We start from the raw sequence: 23,177 nt of genomic DNA on the forward strand, positions 1-23,177 counted from the left end.
GGAAGACCCTGTATCAGAGCTGAGCCTGTGTGTAGGAGCCATGTATCTGTTCTCTATCAGCATTGCATCTTGCGTTGTGTATTTATGATGTTTTTATGGTAACTAGTTGCATCAGTAGGGGTGTAGTACACGCAAAGGGAGTCAGTTATATATTTGTGCTTTGTTCCATGCAGTACACAGCCATAATGCCCTTCCTTTGGACAACATCGGTGGCGTGGAGAGGAGAGATTTACAGCTTGGGCAACTGCCGGTCTTCCATAAGAAAAATACCTTGCCCAGGCTTGCGCCCTGGAAACTTCCCAAGGTGCAAATCCATGTCTATGGAGACTAACGGGGGCCGTCTACACTACCCAGCTGGGGACTGACGGATGTCATATATTTTGTTATTATCCACTCAAATACGCTGAACTTAAACTTGGGTTCAGATCAGTTTCATCGCTTCAAGATTGTATGTTTACTGATTTCTAATAAAGGATCGAATACTTATCACTGACATTTGTAACAATCATTATTGGATTTGAGGGCACGTCATGTAAGTAGAACAAACCTGTGGGGGGGGGGTCGCCAGCAATGGCAAATTAGCTTGGTTACATTTCACCGCTACATTCTCAACAGATGTTTCTCAACCTGCCGATCATTTGATTATTCTGAGATGCTGAGTATGTTGCTTCAGTTTTCACCAGTGAAAAGGACCCTGGCAATTGTGGGGATGACTTACAGCAGACTGAAACACATGAGTGTATGGACTTTAAGAACGAGCATGCACTGGATCCTTTGAGATGTTTTAAGTTAGATAAGTCGCTGGGACTGAACAAGATAATCCCATGCTACTGTATGAATCGAGGGAGGAGATTGCTAATCCCCTGACGACGATCTTCACATCATCAATGAGGTGGGGAGGTGTGCCAGAGGATTGGAAGTTTGCAAATGTTGTTCGCTTGTTTAAGAAAGGGAGTAGATAACTGAGAAAATTATAGACCAGTAAGCATTTGGAGAGACATAATCTGATTAGGGGTAGTCAGCACGGCTTTGTCGAAGGCAGGTCACACCTTATGATCCTGATTGAATTTTTTGAAATGTACCAAAACACACTGATGAAGGTAGAGCAGTGGAAGTACTGTCTATGCATTTCAGTAAGAGTTTAGCTAAGGTTCCCCATGGAAAGCTCATTTAGAAAATAATGAGGGATGGGATCCAAGGAGACCTTGCTTTGTGGATCCAGAATTGGCATGCCGACAGAAGACAAAGGGCGGTTGTAGATATTTTGTATTCTGCGTGGATGATGATGACCGATAGTGTTCCGTTGGGTCTGTTCTGTGACCCCTTCTCTTTGTGATTTTTACAACTGACCCGGATGAGGAAGTTGAAGGATGGGTTAGTAAGTTTGCTGAAGACACAAAAGTTGGGAGTGTTGTGGATCGTCTGCAGGGTTGTCAGATGTTACAGGTCAACATCGATAGGATACAGAACTGGGCAGAGAAGTGGCAGAAGAATTTCAATACAGATAAGCGTGAAGTGGTTCTTTTCGGTCAAATTTCAAGATAATATAATATTAATGGTAATACTCCTGTCAATTTGGAGGATCAGTGAGATCTTGGGGTGCGTGTCGATTGAACACTCAAAGCTGCTGCACACGTTGACAGTGTTGATAAGAAAGCATATTGTGTTGACATTTATCAACCATGGAATTGAGTTATCAACCATGGAATTGAGGTAATGTTACAGAAATATAAGACCTTGATTAGACCCCACTTGGGAGTACCGTGTTCAGTTCTGGTCACCTCACCACAGGAAACGATAGAGGGAGCACAGAGGAAATTTACAAGGACTTGCTTTGGATCCAGAATAACAATTATTTTGTTCTCCTTTACATTTGTAAACAATCTTGAATCCTGAACCTTGGGGATAATAACACGACTAACCATATTATCTATGCCACTTGATTTCATCAACTCCTACAATGTCACCCTCATTCTCCTCTGGAATAAAGATCCAACTCGGCCAACCTCTTCCTATGACTCGGCCCTCTAGTCCAGGCAGCATCTTCAGCAATCTCGTCTGCACCCGATCCAACTTGATAGTATCTTTCCTGCAGCAGGGTCAACACAACTGTACAGAATACTCTGTGTCGCCACACCAACAATATAATGCCCATAATCCGGAATTCAATGCCCTAACTGATGAAGGCCAGCATGACTAAATCCTTCTTTTCCACCCTCTATACTTGCACGTCCAGTTTCAGTGACTGTACTCTTGTACTCCCAGGTTGCTCTGTTCCGCAACACTTGTTGTGTTCCCATTCACTACACCAGTCTCACCTAGTTTGACTGTCCAAAATGCACCATCGCTCACTTGTCCAAGTTGAAAACCATTTGGCATTGCTCAGCCCATCTCCATAACTGACCAAGATGTCTTTGAAATTCATTGTCACCTGTTGCCTGATAAGCCGGTCTCCCGAATTTAGTCTCCCTGTCTGCACATGACTGTGTCGCCACCCACAGCTCTCATCTGCTAATTAAGTTTGTCGACGACACCGCATAGATTGGCCTCCTCTCAAGCAATAACGAGGTGGCCTACAGGGAAGAGGTCATCTCTCTGACACAGTGGTGGCAAAGTAACAACCTTCCTCTCAATGTCGCAAAAACAAAGGAGCTGGTTGTGAATTACAGGAGGAATGGAGACAGACTAACCCCTATTGACATCAATGGATCTGGGGTTGAGAGGGTGAACAGTTTTAAGTTCCTCGGCATCCACATCACCGAGGATCTCACGTGGTCTGTTCACATCAGCTGTGCGGTGAAAAAGGCACAAGAACACGTCTTTCACCTCAGACGGTTGAGGAAGTTCGGTATCGGCCCCCAAATCCTAAGAACTTTCTACAGGGGCATAACTGAGAGCATCCTGACTGGCTTCATCACTATCTGGTATGGGAACTTTACTTCACTCAATTGCAGGACTCTGCAGAGAGTGGTGCGGAGAGCCCGGCGTATCTGCAGTTGTGAACTTCCCATGATTCAGGACCTTTAAAAGGACAGGTGTGTAAAAAGGGCCCGACGGATCACTGCGGACCAGAGTCACCCCAACCACAATCTATTCCAGCTGCTACCATCCGGGAAACGGGACCGCAGCATAAAAGCCAGGACCAAAAGGCTCCTGAACAGCTTCTTCCACCAGGCCATCAGACTAGTTAACACACGCTCAATTGAGTGTACTCTGTATTATATGGACTGTTCAATATATTATAAATTACTTTCATTGCACATTTTGATCGAGACGTAACGTAAAGATTTCTACTCCACATGTATGTGAAGGATTTAGGAAATCAATTCATTTTAATTCAATTCAAACCTGCTCACCGTGCCATGTACGTTCATATATAAATCAATGTCATGAATTAATTACAGAGGTCTCGACACTGACACACACATCCCACCGGTCACATGCCTCCATTCGATAAAACCATTTTCAATCATCTCCCTCTGCTTCTTGTTCTCGAGCTCGGTGTGAATCCACCTCGCCAGCTCCCCGTGACTCCCACGTGACCGAACCTTCCCGATCAGCTGCCATGCGGAATCTTGTTACAGACTTTAACAAAGTTCAGATGAACAAAGTCACTGCCCAACTTCACCTAACTCCCTAGTTAACTCTTAAATAATCTCCAAATTACTTGACTGATGATGTCCTAGTGGGCAATTTAGACGGTGATCTTCCGTTAGCCAATGTCCAACATCCCGGGATTTCAGCTTCACTGCAGACAGAAAATTCCGATCCCAGCTGTTGAAATACCAACCTGGACTGAAGCCTGTATACTGCCAGTTCCATATCCTCAGAGTCACCAGCCCAATATCATCACCCATACAAAGACGCTTTGGTGCCGGTGATTTGCCGTGGAGTTCCTGCCATTTCCGATTCACAAACTGAGTTGGAATTGGAACCTAATGCTGCTGGGGCCGGTGCTCAGGCTGGTTCCCCGGTCTGTATAGAGGATGCGGATACACTTCAGCCTGATCCCAGCAGCTAAACCGAGCACATTTGATCACAATCTTCCTGCTGTGTGGGATCTTGCCCAGCACAGCTGGCTGCCACGTTTCCTGCAGTGTAGCAGGAACAAAATGTAAAATTATACAGTAGAAAATGCTGAGAACTCAGTACATCAGAATACATCTCTGAAAGGAAAAATGGTGGAAGACCCAGTTCCAGAACTGAGACTGTCCGAGATGCTGCCGATCTGCTGAGCGTTTCCAGTATTTTCTCCTCCTTACTTTAAATTTCCTGCAACTGTAGTATTTTCTCCCTCTTCATTTTAATGCACAGATAGTAACTGATTGCCATCCTAAACTGTAAATACCATCCCACCCCAACCACTCTGTTAGTTCTGAGTTCATTCTGACCCTGGTGTAACACATTTCGTACGGTCAATGATCACAGCATCCTTTTCTCCCACTATCAATCACTCTGTTACATTTGCTCCTGAGGTCACTGTCTCTGCGCTGAGAGGCGGTGACCACAGAGCGATAAAAAGTCCAACACTTGCTGCAGCTCTGAGGGGCCGTTACCCTGGAAACGGAGGAACTGGTTCACTGAAAATAAACAAAAAATGAAATAACAAACACAACTTCAGATGCTATGGGTTACATTATGGCAAAGGTTAACACTGTAGCCATTTTGTAAAGGTGAAACTAAAATAGAAATGACTGCTTTTTACCCTGCCACGTGCTGTGTTCAGTTAAACCACTGGTAGTCCTAACTGTCAAAAAAAAAACAATTCTGGAAAAGATGGAAAGCAAAACTTGATTGTGAAGACAAAGTTTAAAAGAGAGTTTGTAGAAATATATCATTGTAGCAATAGGAACAGTCTGGGCAGAGGTTAAACAAGATGGTTGATATATATTATTGAGGTGATGGCATACAGACTGGACAGACGTTGAACAAGATGGTTGATATTTATCATTGAGGTGGTGGGATACAGGCTGGGCAGAGGATTAACAAGATGGTTGATATATATCACTGAGGTGATGGGATACAGGTTGGACAGAGGTTGAACAAGATGTTTGATATATATCATTGAGGTGGTGGGATACAGACTGGGCAGAGGTTGAACAAGATGGCTGATATATAACACTGACTTGGTGGGACAGAGGCTGGACAGAGGTTGAACCAGATCGGCAGGTGATGAGCAGATGGAGCCAGATGGGAGAATGGGATCAAGGGCGGTCTCTGATGTTCCTCCCGCAATACACAGATAATAGATAATAATAGTACACACTGGTAGATAACAGATTCCAATATAACAAAGCCAGAACAAACAATAAGAATTTTGGTATATGTCATTTTCTACTCGACACACTTTATCAATTCACCGCAGAAAGTATCCCATTCGATACTTCACATCTTCATATGGATACTGCTCTTCCTTTAATTGAATGAAATAGCGGAGAACAGTGATTGAGCTGAGTACGTAATAGAAACCAACCCTCCCTCCATGGACTCTGTCTATACTTCCCACTGCCTCAGTAAAACAGACAACATAATGAAAGATCCCCACAACCCTGAACATTCTCACTTCTCACCCTCCCATCGGGGCGAAGATAAAATAACACAGAAACATGCCACTGGGCTCAAGGACGGTGTCCATTCTGCTGTTAGAAGCGAACAGCGTGACGAGTGGACTCCTGACCTCACAGTCTAAATCGATGTGACCTTGCACCACATAACTACCAGCACTGCACTTTCTCTGTAACCAGAATGATTTGTTTTACCTCAATGTACTGCTGCAATGTATTGATTTCTGTGGATGATACCAAAGACATGATTTTTATTCCACCTCGGTACATGGAAAACATTCCACATTTCAATCGTGTGGAAATATTAGACAGCCTGGGTTGCTCCTTTGGAAATTTTGGAGGGAGTGGACACTTTTCCGAGAAACCCAGATAAATGAACAAGACTTAATTCTCTCATTAATAGGGCCAGATATCGGGAAACACTGTCAGCATTTCGGCAAGTTGTGGTAATGGAAAGAAGATGGAAATAAACTTCCCAGTCCCCCGAGAGGACGTGAGAGATCTGGATTTCTCTGTCCTGTCTGAACTGGGAAAGATGAAACTACTCATACACGTGGAGGAGTGTCCCGAGGGTGCGATTACTCTGGTTAACCCTCGCGGTCTGCAAGAACACAATAGGCCGAACGGCCGCTTCCAGTGTGCTGCAAATATGTAAAACAATTATCGACCCCAGGCATCCATACAAGTGAAGTTTGGATCCAGTACCGGCCCGGGTGATGGAGGTAAAGTTCACCAGGTACATCTTAATGGATGGGTTCAGTCTCGGCATCACCACCTCATCCCGCTCCCGGGACGCAGAACACCAGGAGCTGAACGGCAGCTCATCTCAGGCGGTTCGGTGTAAAGGTCCCATAACCTGGACCGACCACGACAGGTTGTGTCCTGGAAGCGGGACGAGACCACCGGTTCGAGGATGTTAACGGGACTCCCTGCCCATCATCAGGTGCCCAACTTCCCCCGGGATCGACTTCCGTACTCACCGATGGGAAAATGTAGGTCACGTTTACCCGTAGTGACCGGTTATCAATACCCACCGATGAGAACTTGATCAATTGTTCCCGCAGAAAGCGATCGGTCCTCCGGCTCCCAGACGACGATCCGCTTCAACAGAGAACGGAACGAAAACCCCCGCCCATCCGGAGACTGTGAGAGTGGGGGCGGGGCTTCGGAAGCGAAACCCTCAGATGCTGCAGATCTGCGTTTGAAATGGGAGTGAGAACCTGGATCACGTGACGGGTGGAGGGTTTCCCGTCTGAACCGGTGACTCTGCTCCTCGCCCCTCACACACTGCCCGATCTACAGGCCGCATTTTACATATTATTTCATATTTAGCCCAGCTACATTTTTAATATCTCCCTCTGCATCTTCGCCGTCCCCATCGCTCCACCACCCGGTTCTCAGAGTTACTGGATCAATTCTCATCCCGGTCCGACACTGAATTCCCACCCGAAGAAGAATTGTGCAGGTTTCATTGAAATCACTTTTCCGTTTATAAACACTAATTTCTATTCACATTCCCCCGGAGCCTCACTGGACAGTAACACTGAAACATCAAGTGAGAAACAGGAGGAGGTGGCCATTCAGCCCATCAAACCATCAACAAGATGGCGGCTGCTCTCCCATCTCAGCAAAATGTTTATACCCTATCCTCATTTCCTCGATCCCTTCGGTCTCCACACAACTGCCGGCCTCTGTTTTATGTGAAGACGATCACTGAGACTTCAACGTCCTCCAGGAATCAATCTGGTGAATCTCTAAAACAAACTCTCTCTTACTTGTTAGATAATCTTCCACAGAATTTGATTCCATTTCTGCAGCCCCGTGTTGTCCCAATCACTCACCTCCCACGCCTATCACTATTTCCACCTTCCCACCTCCCCCCTCACCTGGATACACCTCTCACTCCCCAGCTCTTGCCCCATCCCCACCCCTCACCTCTTTTCTCTGACTATTTCCGTCCACTCTCAGTCCAGTGGGAGGGGCTCGGCCCGAAATGCTGACGGACCATTTCCCTCCACAGATGCTGCCCAACCCACTGAGTTCCTCCGGCAGTTTGTTCTGTTGTCTGTATAACCCATGTTAGTATGGTGAGCGGGATTTTACATCATATTCCAGGTACAATCTTAACAAAGCCCAAATAATTCTTACGGTCATTGCCACACTTAAACACGAGAAAGCTTGCAAACGCTGGAAATCCAGAGTAACACAGACAAAATTCTGGAGAAATTCACCACAGCAGACAGTGGCTATGGAAAAGAGTAAACTGTCCACAGTTTGGACCACGAGCCTTTTTCATTCCTGAGCAGGAGGGGGAAGTGATCTGAATACAAAGGTCGGGGGGGGGGGTGTGGGGATAAAGTGGGGAGCTGGAAGGTGATAGGTGAAGTCAAGTGATGGTCAGTTCAAGGGCTGGAGAGGAAAGAATCAGAGCGTTGTCAATAGGAGAAAGGGAATGAGGGGACCCAGGGAGAAATGAAAGTTCAGAATGGGGGGGGGGGAGGGGGGGGCTTTGTTTACTGGAAGGAGAATTCATTATTCATACAATCAGGTTGGAGGGGACCCAGATGGATTATAAGATGTTGATCCGCCACCCTGAGGGCGGTCTCATCTTGGCACAAGAAGAGGCCATTGACCGGGACGTCGGAATGGGGATCAGAATTAAAATGTTTGGCCGCTGCAAAGTCTCCCTTGTGCCAGATGATACAGGGATGCTCGGCAAAATGGTCTCCCAATTTATGGCTGTTCTCACCAATGTAAACGAGGCCGCATCGGGGGCACTCGATAAAATAGATGACACCAGCAGATTCGCAGGTGAAGTGTCGCTTCAGCTGGAAGGACTGTTTTGTGTCTGAATGGAGGGGAGGGAGGAGGTGTACGGGTAGTTGTAGCACTTAGGCCACTTGTAGGGATAAGTGGATGGAGGGAGATTAGTGAGGAGGGATGAATGAACAAGGGAATTATGGAGGGAGTGATCCCTGTTGAAAGAAGAGGTTGGGGTGGGCGAGGAAGTTGAAAATATGTTTAGCTGTAAGATCTCTTTGGAGATGGTGGAAGTTGCAGAGGCTGAAGGGGCGGTAGGTAAGGACAAGAGCAACTCTATCACTGTTACGGTGGTAGGAAGATGGGGTGAGCACGGAAGTACGGTAAATGTGACTGAGGCCTGCATCAATAGTGGGGGGAGGACTGCCGGATCCTGTGAACAGATGCCGGGGGAGCAATGAAACTGAGAAAATTTACAGGTGATAGGCTGGGAAGAGTTATCGTTGAGATTATCACGGGAATCAGTAAGTTTATAAAAGATGTTGGTTAACAACCTGTCTCTGGAGATGGAGAGATCAGGAAAGCGCACGGATGCGTCAGAGATGGACCAGCTTACTCTAAATAGCTCTTGGCAGGCAAGTGTAGAGACGGCAGGAGGCCTGGCAGTCACGGATGTTGTTAGTATTTAAGGAGCTGAGTCACAGGGGTAGATTGAACAAGTTAGAAATCTGTGAAGCACAAGAGATTGTGATGAAACTTGTTTTATGCCACAGACCCCTACCATTAACCGTGGTGCCCGTGGCTCCCAGACTGCGAACCCCTGCCAGAGGTTTACAAAGGATACCCCTGCTTGAGGTATACAAACTATGATGGTATAGATAGCGTGAACTCATGTAGTTTTTTGCCCCTCAGGTTTGGTGAGGTCATGGATTTAGGGCAAAAAGTGGAATATTAAGGGGGAATCTGAGGAGGAACTATTTCGATCAGAATTCACGAATGCAAATTCAGGTTAAATTGCAAAATTTAAGAGAATTTTCTATGGGTACATGGATAAGGGAGGTATTGAGGGCTGTGGTCTGGGTGCACGTATATGGGCCTAGGCGGAGAATGACACTGACTAGATTGTCTGAAAGCCCTGTTTCTGTAAGGGAATGATTACGTTGTGTGTCCTATACAATTCCATTTCCCAGGAGACGTAAATCATTCCAATGTAATGTTCTAAAAATAAATGAAAATGCGAGAAACAGTCAATAGATAAGGAATATCTGTGAAGTGAAACAAAGTTAATGTTTCAGCTCCAACTCGCTGTGTCGGAATGGCTTCAAACATTTTCTGATTTGATTTCAGGTCTCCTACAACTTGAGTCACAGACAGCTGAAAATGAGTGGGAATTTCCAAACATGGTGAGAAAGCTGAACCAGAGGCAGAGAACCAACGATGCAAACACTGCGCAGATCGTTCCAGATACTCACACGCACTGTGTTTTGAGATGGCCTCTCAGGTGTCTCTGGTCTCTCCGCTCCATTGTATCTGTGGCCTTTGGCTTCGGACTCCCCAACCCTGGGGAAGAATCCTTGGTATATTTGACTGGGCATCAACGGCATTACAGACTACGTTGGGAAAAATGGCGCTGACTGCATGAGTCACGTTCCCCTCCCGTGCGCTCTAAACAATGCTTCGAGGCTCGAAACTCGAGCAAGTCACGAAAGCTGCACTCTCCGAGGAGAACAGCCACACAATGTAACAACAGCAGATGAGAGGACTGTTCAGAGATTCAACCCCTGTGAGGCAGCCGGGCCAGAAAACATCCCAGTCCATGTACTCCGTCAGTGTGGACACCAGCTCACTGATGACTTCACGGCCATCGTCAACACTTCACTCATGTGTCTTCAAATCTATACCTTCAGAAGCAAATGACTACTGGTTAGCCTCTTCTTCAACGTCAACGAGACAAAGGAGATGGTTGTCCATTTCAGGAGAACTTGCACCACTCACACACGTCTTTACATCAGCAGCTGTGGAAACCCGAAGCAGTTTCAAACTCCTGGGCGTGCACATCTCACACAACCCCTCATGGTCCCAGAACACATTCCACAATGCTCGCTCCCCAACATCTCTACTTTCTAAAAAGGCTGCAAAGAATGGACTATGTGCAGTGCATGCGGGAAAGAGGCCGGCAACAGTCCCACCCGGTCTTGCGCATGGACTCTTTGACCCACTCCCAACAGGAAAGGCTACGTGGCATCACCTCCAGGTCCAGTAGACTCAAAAATAGTTATTTTCTCAAACAGTGAAGGAAATCAACACCTCCACCCACTAACTCACCGCTCCACACCCCCATCACCACTATTTTAAAATTTCCTGTCAGTCACCATATGTCCAGACACTCCTCTTCCTATTATCATTTCATGGACATACGTTCAATGTTTAAAGCTATCATATGTAGTGTGTGTTTTTATAATTGTGCTCTTTATCTTCCTGTGTTTGTTCTATTGTTCCTGCGTCAGATCCAGAGTATGTTATTCTCCTTTTCACTTGTGTACTGGAATGACATTAAATAACTTGGATCTTGAATCCGAGAGAATATACCACGACCAACCAAATTATCTATGTCCCTTCCTGATTTTATAAACTTCTACAATACCACCTCATTCTCCTGTGCTCAGCGGAATAAAGATCCAGCTTGGCCAAACCTCTGGCTATGAATAGGCCTGTAATAGCCTCACCAGTAATTTATGTAACCACAATATAATGCCCATAACCCAAAGCTCAATGCCACAACTGATGAAGGCCAGCATGGTTAAAGCCTTCTTTGCTGAACTTTCAGGAAAACGTACAATTGTACTCCCCGGTTTCTCTGTTCCACACACTCGGTGTCCCACCATTCACTATTTCAGTCCCACCATGGACTGACTGTCCATCATGCACCATCAGTCACTCGTCCAATTTGAAAAACAGTTGCCATTCCACATCCCAACTCTATAACTGATCAAGATCTCTTTAAATTCATTGTATCCTGTTGTAATATCAAGCATACTTCCGAATTTCATATCAAACTTGCTGACGATGCCATGCACATTCACATTCAAGTAAATGTCCTGATTAATGAATTATAGAGGCCTCAGTGCTATCACTTGCATGCCACTCGTCACAAACCTCCATTCAATAAATCAATCTTCAGTCTTCACTCTCTGCTTCCTGTCATCGAGTCGGCTTGACAGATAAAACGTGTTGTAGTCGGTGATATCCGTACAACCAATGTCCAATCTCGCGGATCCTCGGCTTCACTGCAGACTGAGAAGTTCCCAATAAACACCTGTATAATTACCAAGTGGACTGAAGCCCCAAACAGCCCATTCCATTTTCTCAGAGACTTCGTCCCAATATAATAACACACAACTCTGCGATGTTTGGTGCCAGCGATTTGCCGTGGTGTTCCTGGACATTTCCAATTCACAAACTATCGTGAATTGGAACCTAATGACCCTCTGCCGGTGCCGGTGCTCAGGCTGGTTCCCCGGTCGGTACAGAGGATGAGGATGTCCTTCAGCCTGTCCACAGCAGCTAAACCGAGCACATTTGATCCCTGTGTCATCGCTGTGTGGGATCTAACCCTGCACTGTTAGCTGCCATTTTTTCCACAGTGTGGCAGGAACAAAATGTTCATAATGTAAAATTATGCAATAGAAAATGCTGGGATCTCAGCTACATCTGTGAAAGTAGAAATAGTGGAAGACCCGGTTTCATAAATGGGGCTGCTCAAGGTGCTGTCGACCTGCTGGGCGTATCCTGCATTTTCTTCTTCTTGCTTTAAGTTCCCTGCAACAGTAGTATTTCCTCTCTATTGAACACACAGATACAATCTGATTGTAGAAATGTTTGTGTCACCCCAAACTGTTCGGCCGTGTGATGAAAATGCCATCGCCACAACCATTAATATGTTAGTTCTCAGTCCACTCTGACCCTGGTGTAATACATTCCACACAGTCAATGCCCACAGCCTCCTTTCCTCCCACTGTCACTCTGTTGCATTTGCTCCAGAGGCCACTGACAGGATGCTGAGAGGCAGTGACCAAAGAGCGATAAAATTGTGCAACTCCTGTTGCAGTTCTGGCCAGTTGTTACCGTGGAAACGGAGGAAGTAACTCGCCAAAAGATAATTGAGAGAGGAAATAACAAAATCCACATCATCCGCTATGAGTTACATTGTGACAAAGATTAACAAAGCAGCCATTTTGTAACAGAAACACTGAAATTTTAATGGCTCTATTTACCCCGCGTGTTGATTCAGTTAAACCTCTGGTAGTTTTAGCCAACAAAAAGCAATTCCTGGAAAACTCAATGAGGTACAAGGCGGAAGAAAATACTTCACAATGAAGACAACTGTTGGAAGAAACGTTGTTGATATAAGTATAGCACTGAGCTGATGAGATACCTGCTGGACTGAAGACAGCAGAGAACTGTGACACAGCTGAGCAGATCAGAGAAACAAGTCTCCCCTTCATGAACCCTCTCTGTCCTACCCGCAGCCTCAGTAAAGCAGGCAACATAATCAAAGATCCGCACAGACCTGGACATTCTCACTTCTCACCTCCCATCGGGTCGAAGATAAAATAGAACAGAAACATAGGACCGTGTCCATTCTGCTGTTATAAGCGAACTGAATGTTCCCAGTGTGACGAGATGGATTCCTGACCCCACAATGTACCTCGATGTGAGTTTGCACCACATATATACCTGCACCGCACTTACTCTCTAACCACAATAATTTGTTACGCTGTTATTGATTTACCCGATTTCACCTCAATATACTGTATTGACCTGCCTGGATTTTACCGATTACAAGACTTCCACTGAACCTCGGTACATGACAAAAATAATAAACTGTTTCCGCATTTTAATTGTGCGGAATTATAAGACAGCTGGAGTCTTCCTTTGGAAATTCAGGAGGGAAACTTCATTTTCTGATAAATGCATTTAAATGAATCTGCGGCAGCACCAGAATGCAATACATAACAATATCGGACACAATGAAATGCAATAAGTATATAATTAAATAAGTAGTGCAAAAATACAACAGAAAACTAATAAACCGATAGCCCGTTTTAATCGTGTGGAAATGGTATTCGGCCTAGATTGCTATTTCTGAACTTCTAGAGGGAGGCTTAACAGAAGTTTAAAAATTTTTGAGAAGCCCAGATGATTGGAAAAAGCTTAATTCTCTCAGAAATACGATCAAACATCGGGAAACATTGGCTACGCTTAGCAGGTCATAATAGTGGAGTGGAGTCAAGAAAAAAAAAAGCCTTCAATGAGTGAACGTGACAGATCGGGATCTCACTGCCTTGTCTGAACGGACGGAAAATGAATCTACACATACACGGGGGGGAGGGGGGGTGATCCGCAGATGCTGCAGATCTGTGGTAAAATGGGAGCGGGAAACGGGATCAGGTGACTTGTGGGGGTTCTCCTTACTGAACCGGTGACTCCGCTGATCGCCCATCACATACCGCCCGACCCACATGCTGCATTTTCCACAGTATTTCATATTGACAGCAGATACATTTCAACGCTTTGCTCTGTACACTTCCCCTTTCCGCTTTCCCTGGTCATAGAGTCAAGAGCTCATCCCCATGCCGGGCTCACATAGAATTTATACACAGAACGGAACTATGCAGGTTTGATCTAAATCAGTCTATGTTTATAAACACTAATTTCTATTCACAATCCTCTGGCCTTAATGTACAGGAACACTGAAACATCAAGTCAGAAACACCAGCAGGGGCCATTCAGCCCGTCTAACCATCAACAAATGGAGGCTTTTCTTCCATCTCAGCCACATGTTTCTGCCCGATCTTCATTTCCTCGATCCCTTCGGCTCCACACATCTGCCGGCCACTGTTTTATGTAAAGAAGGTCATTGAGTCTTCACCGCCCTCTGTGCTGGGGACTTGCAAACATTTACCACCCTCCAAGTGGAGACATTTCCTCATCTCAGTCTCGAACAGTCGTCACCTGTCTCAGAGACTCGGATCCTCAGTTCACTCTTTAAAGATGTTTGGTATTTCAGTGTGTTCACTTGTCAGTCCTCAATTCCCCAAATGGAAGAGTTTTCGAATTTGATCGCTCTTCATTTAAGAATTCCAACAGCCTCGGAATTAGTCTGCTGAATTTTTATCGCACTCTCTGTAGCAAATACTCCCTAACCTCTTTGTCAATACTCTATGAAAATAATTTCCTCAAAATGCAGCAGGCAGGCATCAGGTCAGATAGCATTCATAGAAATGTGCAAACAGTGGACATTCCGGGCCAAGACCCTCGTTTTGGACTGAAGATAAGTAAGAGGGGTTCCACAAAGAAGTAGTGGGCAGGTGAAAAGCAGTAAAAGGTCAGACTGGCGAATAGCGTAAGTGTGGAAATTGGAAATGTTGATCACCAAATTGAGAAATCGATATTCATACCATGAGGTGAGGGAACCCAGCCGGAAGTTAACGAGCTGACCGTCCACCGCGAGGGTGGCCTCATCTTGGCACCATCATTTGCAGCTCTGTACTGACCCCACCACTCAGTTCCCAACCACTGTCGCCACTTCTACCCCACGGCCTCCCCCACACCATGATCAACCTCTCCCTCCCCAGCCCACCCTTATACCCACCCCTCACCTCTTTTCTCTGACTATTTCCCGTCCACTCTCAGTCCAGAGGGAGGGTCTCGGCCCGAAATGTTGACTGTTCATTTCCCTCCACAGATGCTGCACGACCTTCTGAGTTCCTCCCGCAGTTTGTTCTTTGGTCTGTATAACCCGTGTTTTTATGAGGAACAGGATATTACACCATATTCCAGGTAAAATCTCATCAAATCCCAAATAATTTTCACTTTGCCGATACCCACCACTCCAGGGATCAGTCCGGAGAATCTTCATCGCACTCTCTATAACAAATACTCTCTAACCACTTTGTTAATCCTCTATGGAATTAAATTCCATCTTCTGCAGCCTCGTGTTGCCCCAACCACTCACACCCCCACCCTTGTCACTATTTCCACTTTCCCACCTCCCCCCTCACCTGGATCCACCTCTAACTCCCCGGCTCTTGCCCCATCCCCACCCCTCACCTCTTTTCTCTGACTATTTCCCGTCCATTCTCAGTCCAGAGGGAGGATCTCGGCCGGAATGTTGACGGTCTATTTCCCTCCACAGATGCTGCCCGACCCACTGAGTTCCTGCGGCAGTTTGTTCTTTGGTCTGGATAACCAGTGTTAGTATGGGGAGCGGGATTTTACACCTTAATACAGGTACAATCTAAACAAAGCACAAAGAAGTGAAGTCATGTCACTCCCTTACACAATAACATTTACAATAAGCACAATGTACCTTCGACCTAACCCCTACCCACTGCCGGGAATGTGGAATAATCCTTGTTCCAAGCCTGCACCAGTATCGCTTTCCTACTCCTCTGACACAACACTTCAGAATGCATTGCTGCTTCTTCCTGCTCCTGCTGTCAAGTTTACTTAGTCCATTTACTGACTCGTCGAACCCTTTTCTCGAACTATCTTTCTTCATCTCAGGAGGTCGTATATCCACTGACATCTTGTATAAACTCATTGATTCTCTCAGCTACCTGCACTATACCTATTCCATCCCTTCTCTCAGTTCCTCTGTCCCCGCCGCAACTGCTCTCAGGATGAGGCTTTTCATTCCAGAACTAATGAGATGTCCTCTTTCTTCCTTTCTTCCCCAGCAATGCTGCCCTAATCCGCATTTATTCCGCCCATCTTCCGTCTGCCCTCAGCCCATCCACCCGCGGCCCCACAAGGGAGATGTTTCCTCTGGTCCTCATCCACCACACCACCAGGTTCTGCGTCCAGCGCCCAATTCTCCGTAGCTTTCGCCATCTCAAACGGGATAGTAGCAACAAACATATCTTTCCCTTACCCCCCAACCCCACACTTCCGCACCCTACGCGACTCCCTCGTCCATTCTTCCTTTCCCGCTGATCGCCCTCCTTGAGGTTTTCCTTGCGAGCGTCACATGTGCCAGACCTGCCCCCAGGAAGCACAAGTTCCTCTTTATATTAGATACTGTCTAATCTTGTTGTTAACATTGGGTTTGTTACAGGGCCTCAGAGTCTGCAAACAGGTGGTTGTTAGGAAGCAGAAGCTAACGGTGAGAAGCTGTTTCTTGGACTTGAGTTCCGCGCTTAGTGATGTTCCCGGGGTGACACCTATTCTTATCTGTCGTGTAGATCGATAATTTGGTTCAGAAGGTACAGGATATGGTTAGTGAGTCGGCACAAATTAAGTTCAAGCAATTACATTTCTGAAAGACAGTAAGTATAAACAAACACCTCTTATTCCCGCTTCCCACTCAGAACTGACCAAAATCTACTTCAAAACATGCAAAAGCTTGAAATGAGCAAACACTGAGGGAATGTGAGTGGCTTTAAAGAGCTGGGCTGCTGACAACACATTACCAGACTTGGAGTGATTGCAGCTCGGTCTGACATAGGCATACCTGGCACATTCAGTCCCATTCCAATTGTTTCCTACCTTCCTTTGTATTGATATGCAATGTCGAAAGGACCAGTGTTTGACTAAATGAGACTCACCAGACTTTCTGCTGACCGAATCAATGGAAACTCTGAGTCAGGAGGGTTCTGTCCAGTCGGTGCTCTCAGTCTTCGGGCTGGTTCACTTGTTGCTGTTCCCTCGTCTTCAGTCGTGGTTTCCTTTCAGTTGCGGTTTTTCTTCCAATAAATCGCTCATCGCAGGTCTAACTTTAACTAGACAGATAATAAAACACATTAGCAATACAAATGAGAAAAAAAAATATTTCTGTTTATCGAAGTTTAAATGTTGAAGACAAATATAACGATCTCAAAGAACAAATCTGAAATTGCCCCTCGCACTTCCCAATGCCTGATATGGGATACGAAGGAGTTATCGTTCAGTTATGGCCCGACACAAGATGTAGGAGGAGAATTCGATGATTCTGTCCATCGAGTCTGCTCCACCATTCAAACATGATTTTTATTCTAACACCATATTCCTGCCATCACCCTGCAACCCTGAAGCTACTGAGCAAACATGAACATATTTAAACCTGCCATAAATATGCGCAAAGGGCAGCCTCCACCACCGTCTGCGCCAACAGTTTCCACACAGCAGCCATCCTTTGGCTGAAGAGATTTTTCTCAGGCAAGGCTGCAAGCCCGGGTGTTGTCAGCCCCGGGGTGCTCAAAGCCTGTGCCCCCCCCCCCTCCAGCTATGAGGAGTACTTCACCATGTCTTCAACCTGAGCCTGAGTCTCCAGAGGATTCCTGTGCTGTGGAAGACGTCCTGCCTCGTTCCTGTACCGACGAGACCGCGCCCCAGTGGCTCCAATGACTACAGACCGGTGGAAATGACCTCACACATCATGAAGACGCTGGAGAGACTTGTTCTAAAGCAGCTCCGGCCTTTGGTTAGGCCACACTTAGACCCCCTCCAGTTCGCCTACCAGCCCCGACTAGGATTTGAGGATGACATTGTCTACCTGCTGAACCGTGTCTATGCCCACCTGGACAGCCGGCAAACACTGTGAGGGTCATGTTTTTTGACTTCTCCAGTACATTCAACACCATCCGCCCTGCTCTGCTGGGTGAGAAGCTGACAGTGATCCAGGTGGTTGCTTCCCTGGTGTCATGGATTATTGATTACCTGACTGGCAGACCACAGTACATGCGCTTGCAACACTGTGTGTCAGACAGAGTGGTAAGCAGCTTTGGGGCTATACAGGTCCTTTCTTCCTTATTTTCACTATCTACACCTCGGACATCAAATACTGCACAGAGCCTTGCCATCTTCAAAGGTTTTCTGATCACTCTGCCATAGTTGGATTTGTCAGCAAGGGAGATGAGGCTGAGTAGAGGGCTACGGTGGGAAACTTTGTCACCTGGTGTAAGCAGAATCATCTGCAGCTTAATGTGAAAAAATTTAAGGAGCTGGTGGTGGACCTGAGAATGGCCAAAACACCGGTGAGCCCTGATTCCATCCAAAGGGTCAGTGTGGACATGGTGGAGGATTACAAGTACCCGAGGATTCGAATTGACAATCAACTGGACTGGTCAAAGAACACTGAGGCTGTCTACAAGAAGGGTCAGAGCCGTCTCTACTTCCTGAGGAGACTGAGGTCTTTTAACATCTGCCAGACGATGCTGTGAATGTTCTACGAGTCTGTGGTGACCAGTGCTATCATGTTTGCTGTTGTGTGCTGGGGCAGCAGGTTGAGGGTAGCAGACACCAACAGAATCAACAAACTCATTCGTAAGGCCAGTGATGTTGTGGGGTTGGAACTGGACTCTCTGACGGTGGTGTCTGAAAAGAGCATGCTGTCCAAGTTGCATGCCATCTTGGACAATGACTCCCATCCACTCCATAATGTACTGGTTAGGCACAGAAGTACATTCAGCCAAAGACTCATTCCACCGAGATGCAACACTGAGCGTCATAGGAAGTCATTCCTGCCTGTGGCCATCAAACTTCTCAAATCTTCCCTCAGAGTGTCAGACACCCTCAGCCAATAGGCTGGTCATGGACTTATTTCCACTTGGCATAATTTACTTATTATTATTTAATTATTTCTGATTTTATTTTGCTATATTTCAACTCTATTCTTGTTTGGTGTGGCTGTAACAAAACCCAGTTTCCCTCGGGATCAATAAAGTATGTCTGTCTGTCTGTCATCACAATTTTAAAAGTAGGCGTCTTTATTCTAAGATGGTGCTCTCAGAGCACAAACTCTGTCTAATGGAAACATCCTCTCCATGTCCAATGTATTCAGGCTTTTCAGAATTCAGTAGGTTTATTAACCATACATTCCCCCACCACCCCCACCGTCCCTCTGAACTCCATCCAGCACAGGTCCAGAACCATGAAATGCTCCTCAAACATAACACCGATCATTCCTGAGATTATTCATGTGAACCTTGTTAGCAACAACTGCACTGAACAGATTCCCAGGAACAACAGGCAAATTGATACCAGAACAATTTACTGCGAAAAGTTGTGCTTGCTTTAATGTTCTACTATCACACAACGAGCTATTTCGATTTCCAGGTTAAATCAGGTCCATTTCAGGAAATATAAACCGGTCCAGGGTGAAAGTAATAAAAGGAAACTGGAATTACCAGGAACACTCAGCAGATAAGGAACAGCTGTGGGGAGAAGAACAAATTTGACGATTCAGGTTTACACATTTCGTCACAATTACTTCAAACATTTTCAGTTTTTACTGCAGATCTCCAGTATCTTGAGTTTCTGCTAGATTTCCACTGCCTGGCAGGCGTGTGACAGTGAAGGGGGATTTACAAACACGGTCTTAACAGTGAACACACAGACCAGAAATACTCGCTCAACACCTCATAAACCTGGGCAGGTTGATCCCCGGGTCCATTTTACTTGAAGCTAAAACTATGATATCCCATGACCTAACCTCACAGGGTCACAAGGCTGAACCTGTCACTTACAGACGCCAGAAACTTCGCACATCGTCCCCACATCTCACAGCAAGTGGTGTATTCAGGGATATACCCACAGCCAATGTCCAGATGCCCGAGACTTCGGATTCATTTGGAAGGAGGAGCATCATGTCCCATCTGTATAAGTACTAAGGATTAGAGCCCAGACCTCAACACTAGGACTCCTTGTTACCGGTATAATGTTGCAGTGCTTCCGCCAATCAGAGTTCAGAAACTAACACTCCATCAACCTATGGCCGAACGGGAACCTGATGGTCATCTGAATGGACCAATGATCGGGCGCGATAACCTGGGCGAGAGTCACAAGACACTGGGGATATGATTCGCATTGTGCCCTGCAGCTAAACTGAACTCAATTTATCATTTTCTTATTGTTAAATGAGGGCTTACCCAGCACAATTGGTCATCACATTTCCTGTAGGCTAACAGGGATAAAATGTTTTTAATATAAAATTGAATTAATAGTGATGGAAACTCTTTTCACCAGATTAGATTTGTGGAAAGAGAAACTGCGGAAGAGCCAGTATCAGGACTGGGACTGTCCAAGTTGCTGCCTGATCTGCTGAATGTGTCCAATGTTCTCTCTTTTTACTTTAAATTATGCACAGCTATTGACTGATTACAAGACATTTGTGATGGCCTGAACAAAGTTGTACAAATGTAATGCCCATATTCATTAGTTTTGTCTTCATTCCAATACAGGGATAATACAGTCAATACAGTCAATGCTTACAACATCCTCCCCACCCCACTATGTTACATCTGCTCCCGAGGCCGCTGTCTCTCACTGAGGGACCGTGACCAGAGAGCGATAACAATGTGCACCACTCCCTGCAGGTCACATGGGCTGTTACCCTGGCAACAGAGAAAGTGGCTCTCCAAAAATGACAAAAAATTAAAGTACCCGACTCAAATTTAAATGCTGTCAAGATTAACATTTCGCCATTTTGCAACGTTGCAACTAAGATTGTAATTATTGATTACAGACTGGCCAGAAATTGACAAGAATTTTGAGATATATCATTGAGGTGCTGAAATACAGAATGGACAGGGGTTGAACAAGGTGGTTGATACATATTATTGAGCTGGTGGGATACAGACTGCACAGAGTTTAAACAAGTTGCGCGGGGAATGAGCAGATGGAACCAGATGGGACAAGGGATCATCATTAGTTTTCCCTGCATTCCAACACAGGAATTATTCAGTACACACAGTCAATGCTCACAAATCCTCCCCACCCCTTTATCAGTCCGTTACATGTGGTCATGGTCCACTAACTCTCACTGAGCAACGGTGAATAGAGAGCGATATAAATGTTTACCACTCCCTACTGGTCACATGCGCTGTTATTCTGACATGCAGAAAGAGGCCCTCCAAAAATGACCGAAAAAGTAAGAATTTTAAACGCGTTCAATTTTAAACGCTCTGAGTCTCGTTATGACAAGATTAACATGATTCAATTTTACATGTACTTGTTCAAAATAAGTCTGTGAACCTTGGTTTTCAATAATTGGTGCGACCACACCCCACCCCCACACCCTGTACAGCAATAACCTCAACCAAGTGCTTCTGGTAAATGTTGATCTTAAAGCACATCGACTTGGAGGAATTTTAGGCCATTCCGCGTTACGAAACTGCTTCAACTCTGGGATGTTCGTGGGATTCCTTGCCTGAACTGTTGCTTCAGCTATACAACAACATCCCTATGGGATTAACAATAGGATTTTGACGCGGACATTCCAAAAACGAATTTTTCTTTTGAAATCACTCTCCTATCGATTTACTCTTGTCTTTCGGATCATTGTACTGTTGCATTATCCAACTTGAATTAAAACAGTTGTCAGACTGCTACCCTGACAGCCTCTTGTAAAGTGTCTTAATATAACATTAAAACAATGGCTATTTTATAACGTTGAAACTAAAATTGTAATGTTTGTCTTTACCTTACCTTATCCTGCATTAAACAAATCCACTGCTATTTCTAGGTAACAAACACCGTTCGTGCGGCAAAATACTTGAGAATGAGAACACGGTAGTAGTTTCCAAAGATTACAGCCTGAACAGCAACTCTCCCAGGACCCCTTGCTCCGGTAATATGATGCAGTGTTTCGGCCAATCAGAGTTCAAAAACTAACACGCCATCAACCCACGGAAGAACAGGAGCCTCATGATAATCTGGCTGGACCAATGATCGGGCTGTAAAACCAGGGCGTGAGTCAACAGACACCGGGGATACGTTTTACATTGTCTCCAGCAGCTAAACTAAACTCAATTTATCATTATCTTATTGTTAAATGAGGTCTTGCCCAGCACTATTGGCTATCACATTTCCTGTAGGCCAACAGGAATAAAACGCTTTTAATATAAAATTGAAATAATAGTGCTGGACTCTTGTTTCATCAGATTAGATTTGTGGAAAGAGACCCTGTATCAGAATAAGACTGTCCAAGTTGCTCTCCGATCTGATGAACACAACATCCTTCCTGCCCCACTATCAGTCAGTTACATCTGCTCCCAAGGCCACTAACTCTCAGTGAGGGGCAGGGACCAGAGAGAGAAAAATGTGCACCACTCCCTGCAGATCCTGTGGCTGTTCCTGGCAACAGGGGAATTGCCTCTCCAAACGTCACCAAAACAGACTCAACTGTAAATACTGGGAGTTCCGTCTGGCAAAGAACAACTCAGCAGCCATTTGGTAACATTGAAACTAAAATTGTAGTGGCTGTCTTTACCCTAGCTCATGCTGTATTCAATAAATCCTCAGGTACTTCCAGGTAACAAACACCGATTTCAGAAATAAATAAATGAGATAAAATACGTCACAATGAAGACTGGACAGAGGTTGAACAAGATGGTTGATATATATCATTGAGGTGGTGGGATACAGAATGGGCAGAGGTTGAACAAGATGGTTGATATATATCATTGAGGTGGTGGGATACAGACTGGACAGAGGTTGAACAAGATGGTTGATATATATCATTGAGGTGGTGGGATACAGACTGGACAGAGGTTGAACAAGATGGTTGATATATATCATTGAGGTGGTGGGATACAGACTGGACAGAGTTTGAACAAGATGGTTGATATATATCATTGAGGTGGTGGGATACAGAATGGGCAGAGGTTGAACAAGATGGTTTATATATATCATTGAGGTGGTGGGATACAGACTGGACAGAGGTTGAACAAGATGGTTGATATATATCATTGAGGTGGTGGGATACAGACTGGACAGAGGTTGAACAAGATGGTTGATATATATCATTGAGGTGGTGGGATACAGACTGGACAGAGTTTGAACAAAATGGTTGATATATATCATTGAGGTGGT

At 45.4% G+C, this 23,177-nt stretch overlaps 1 protein-coding gene across 4 annotated transcripts in view; it reads right to left on the reverse strand.

The window, feature by feature from the left end:
• The window catches only part of LOC132387728 (NACHT, LRR and PYD domains-containing protein 3-like), a 331,928-nt gene that overhangs the window by 38,457 nt on the left and 270,294 nt on the right, over positions 1 to 23,177 (reverse strand). The window contains exon 2 of one of the 4 annotated variants that reach the window (XM_059960087.1): positions 16,934 to 17,107. The gene's annotated coding sequence lies outside the window, so the exon portion shown is untranslated. Of the gene's footprint in view, positions 1 to 6,598; positions 6,618 to 7,499; positions 7,521 to 14,986; positions 15,036 to 16,933; positions 17,108 to 23,177 lie in introns of those variants that run through there. The other 3 variants (XM_059960088.1, XM_059960089.1, XM_059960090.1) reach the window with 3 other exon arrangements.

The sequence above is a fragment of the Hypanus sabinus genome, unplaced genomic scaffold (genome assembly GCF_030144855.1).
Source record: "Hypanus sabinus isolate sHypSab1 unplaced genomic scaffold, sHypSab1.hap1 scaffold_214, whole genome shotgun sequence".
NCBI classification, from domain to species: domain Eukaryota; kingdom Metazoa; phylum Chordata; class Chondrichthyes; order Myliobatiformes; family Dasyatidae; genus Hypanus; species Hypanus sabinus.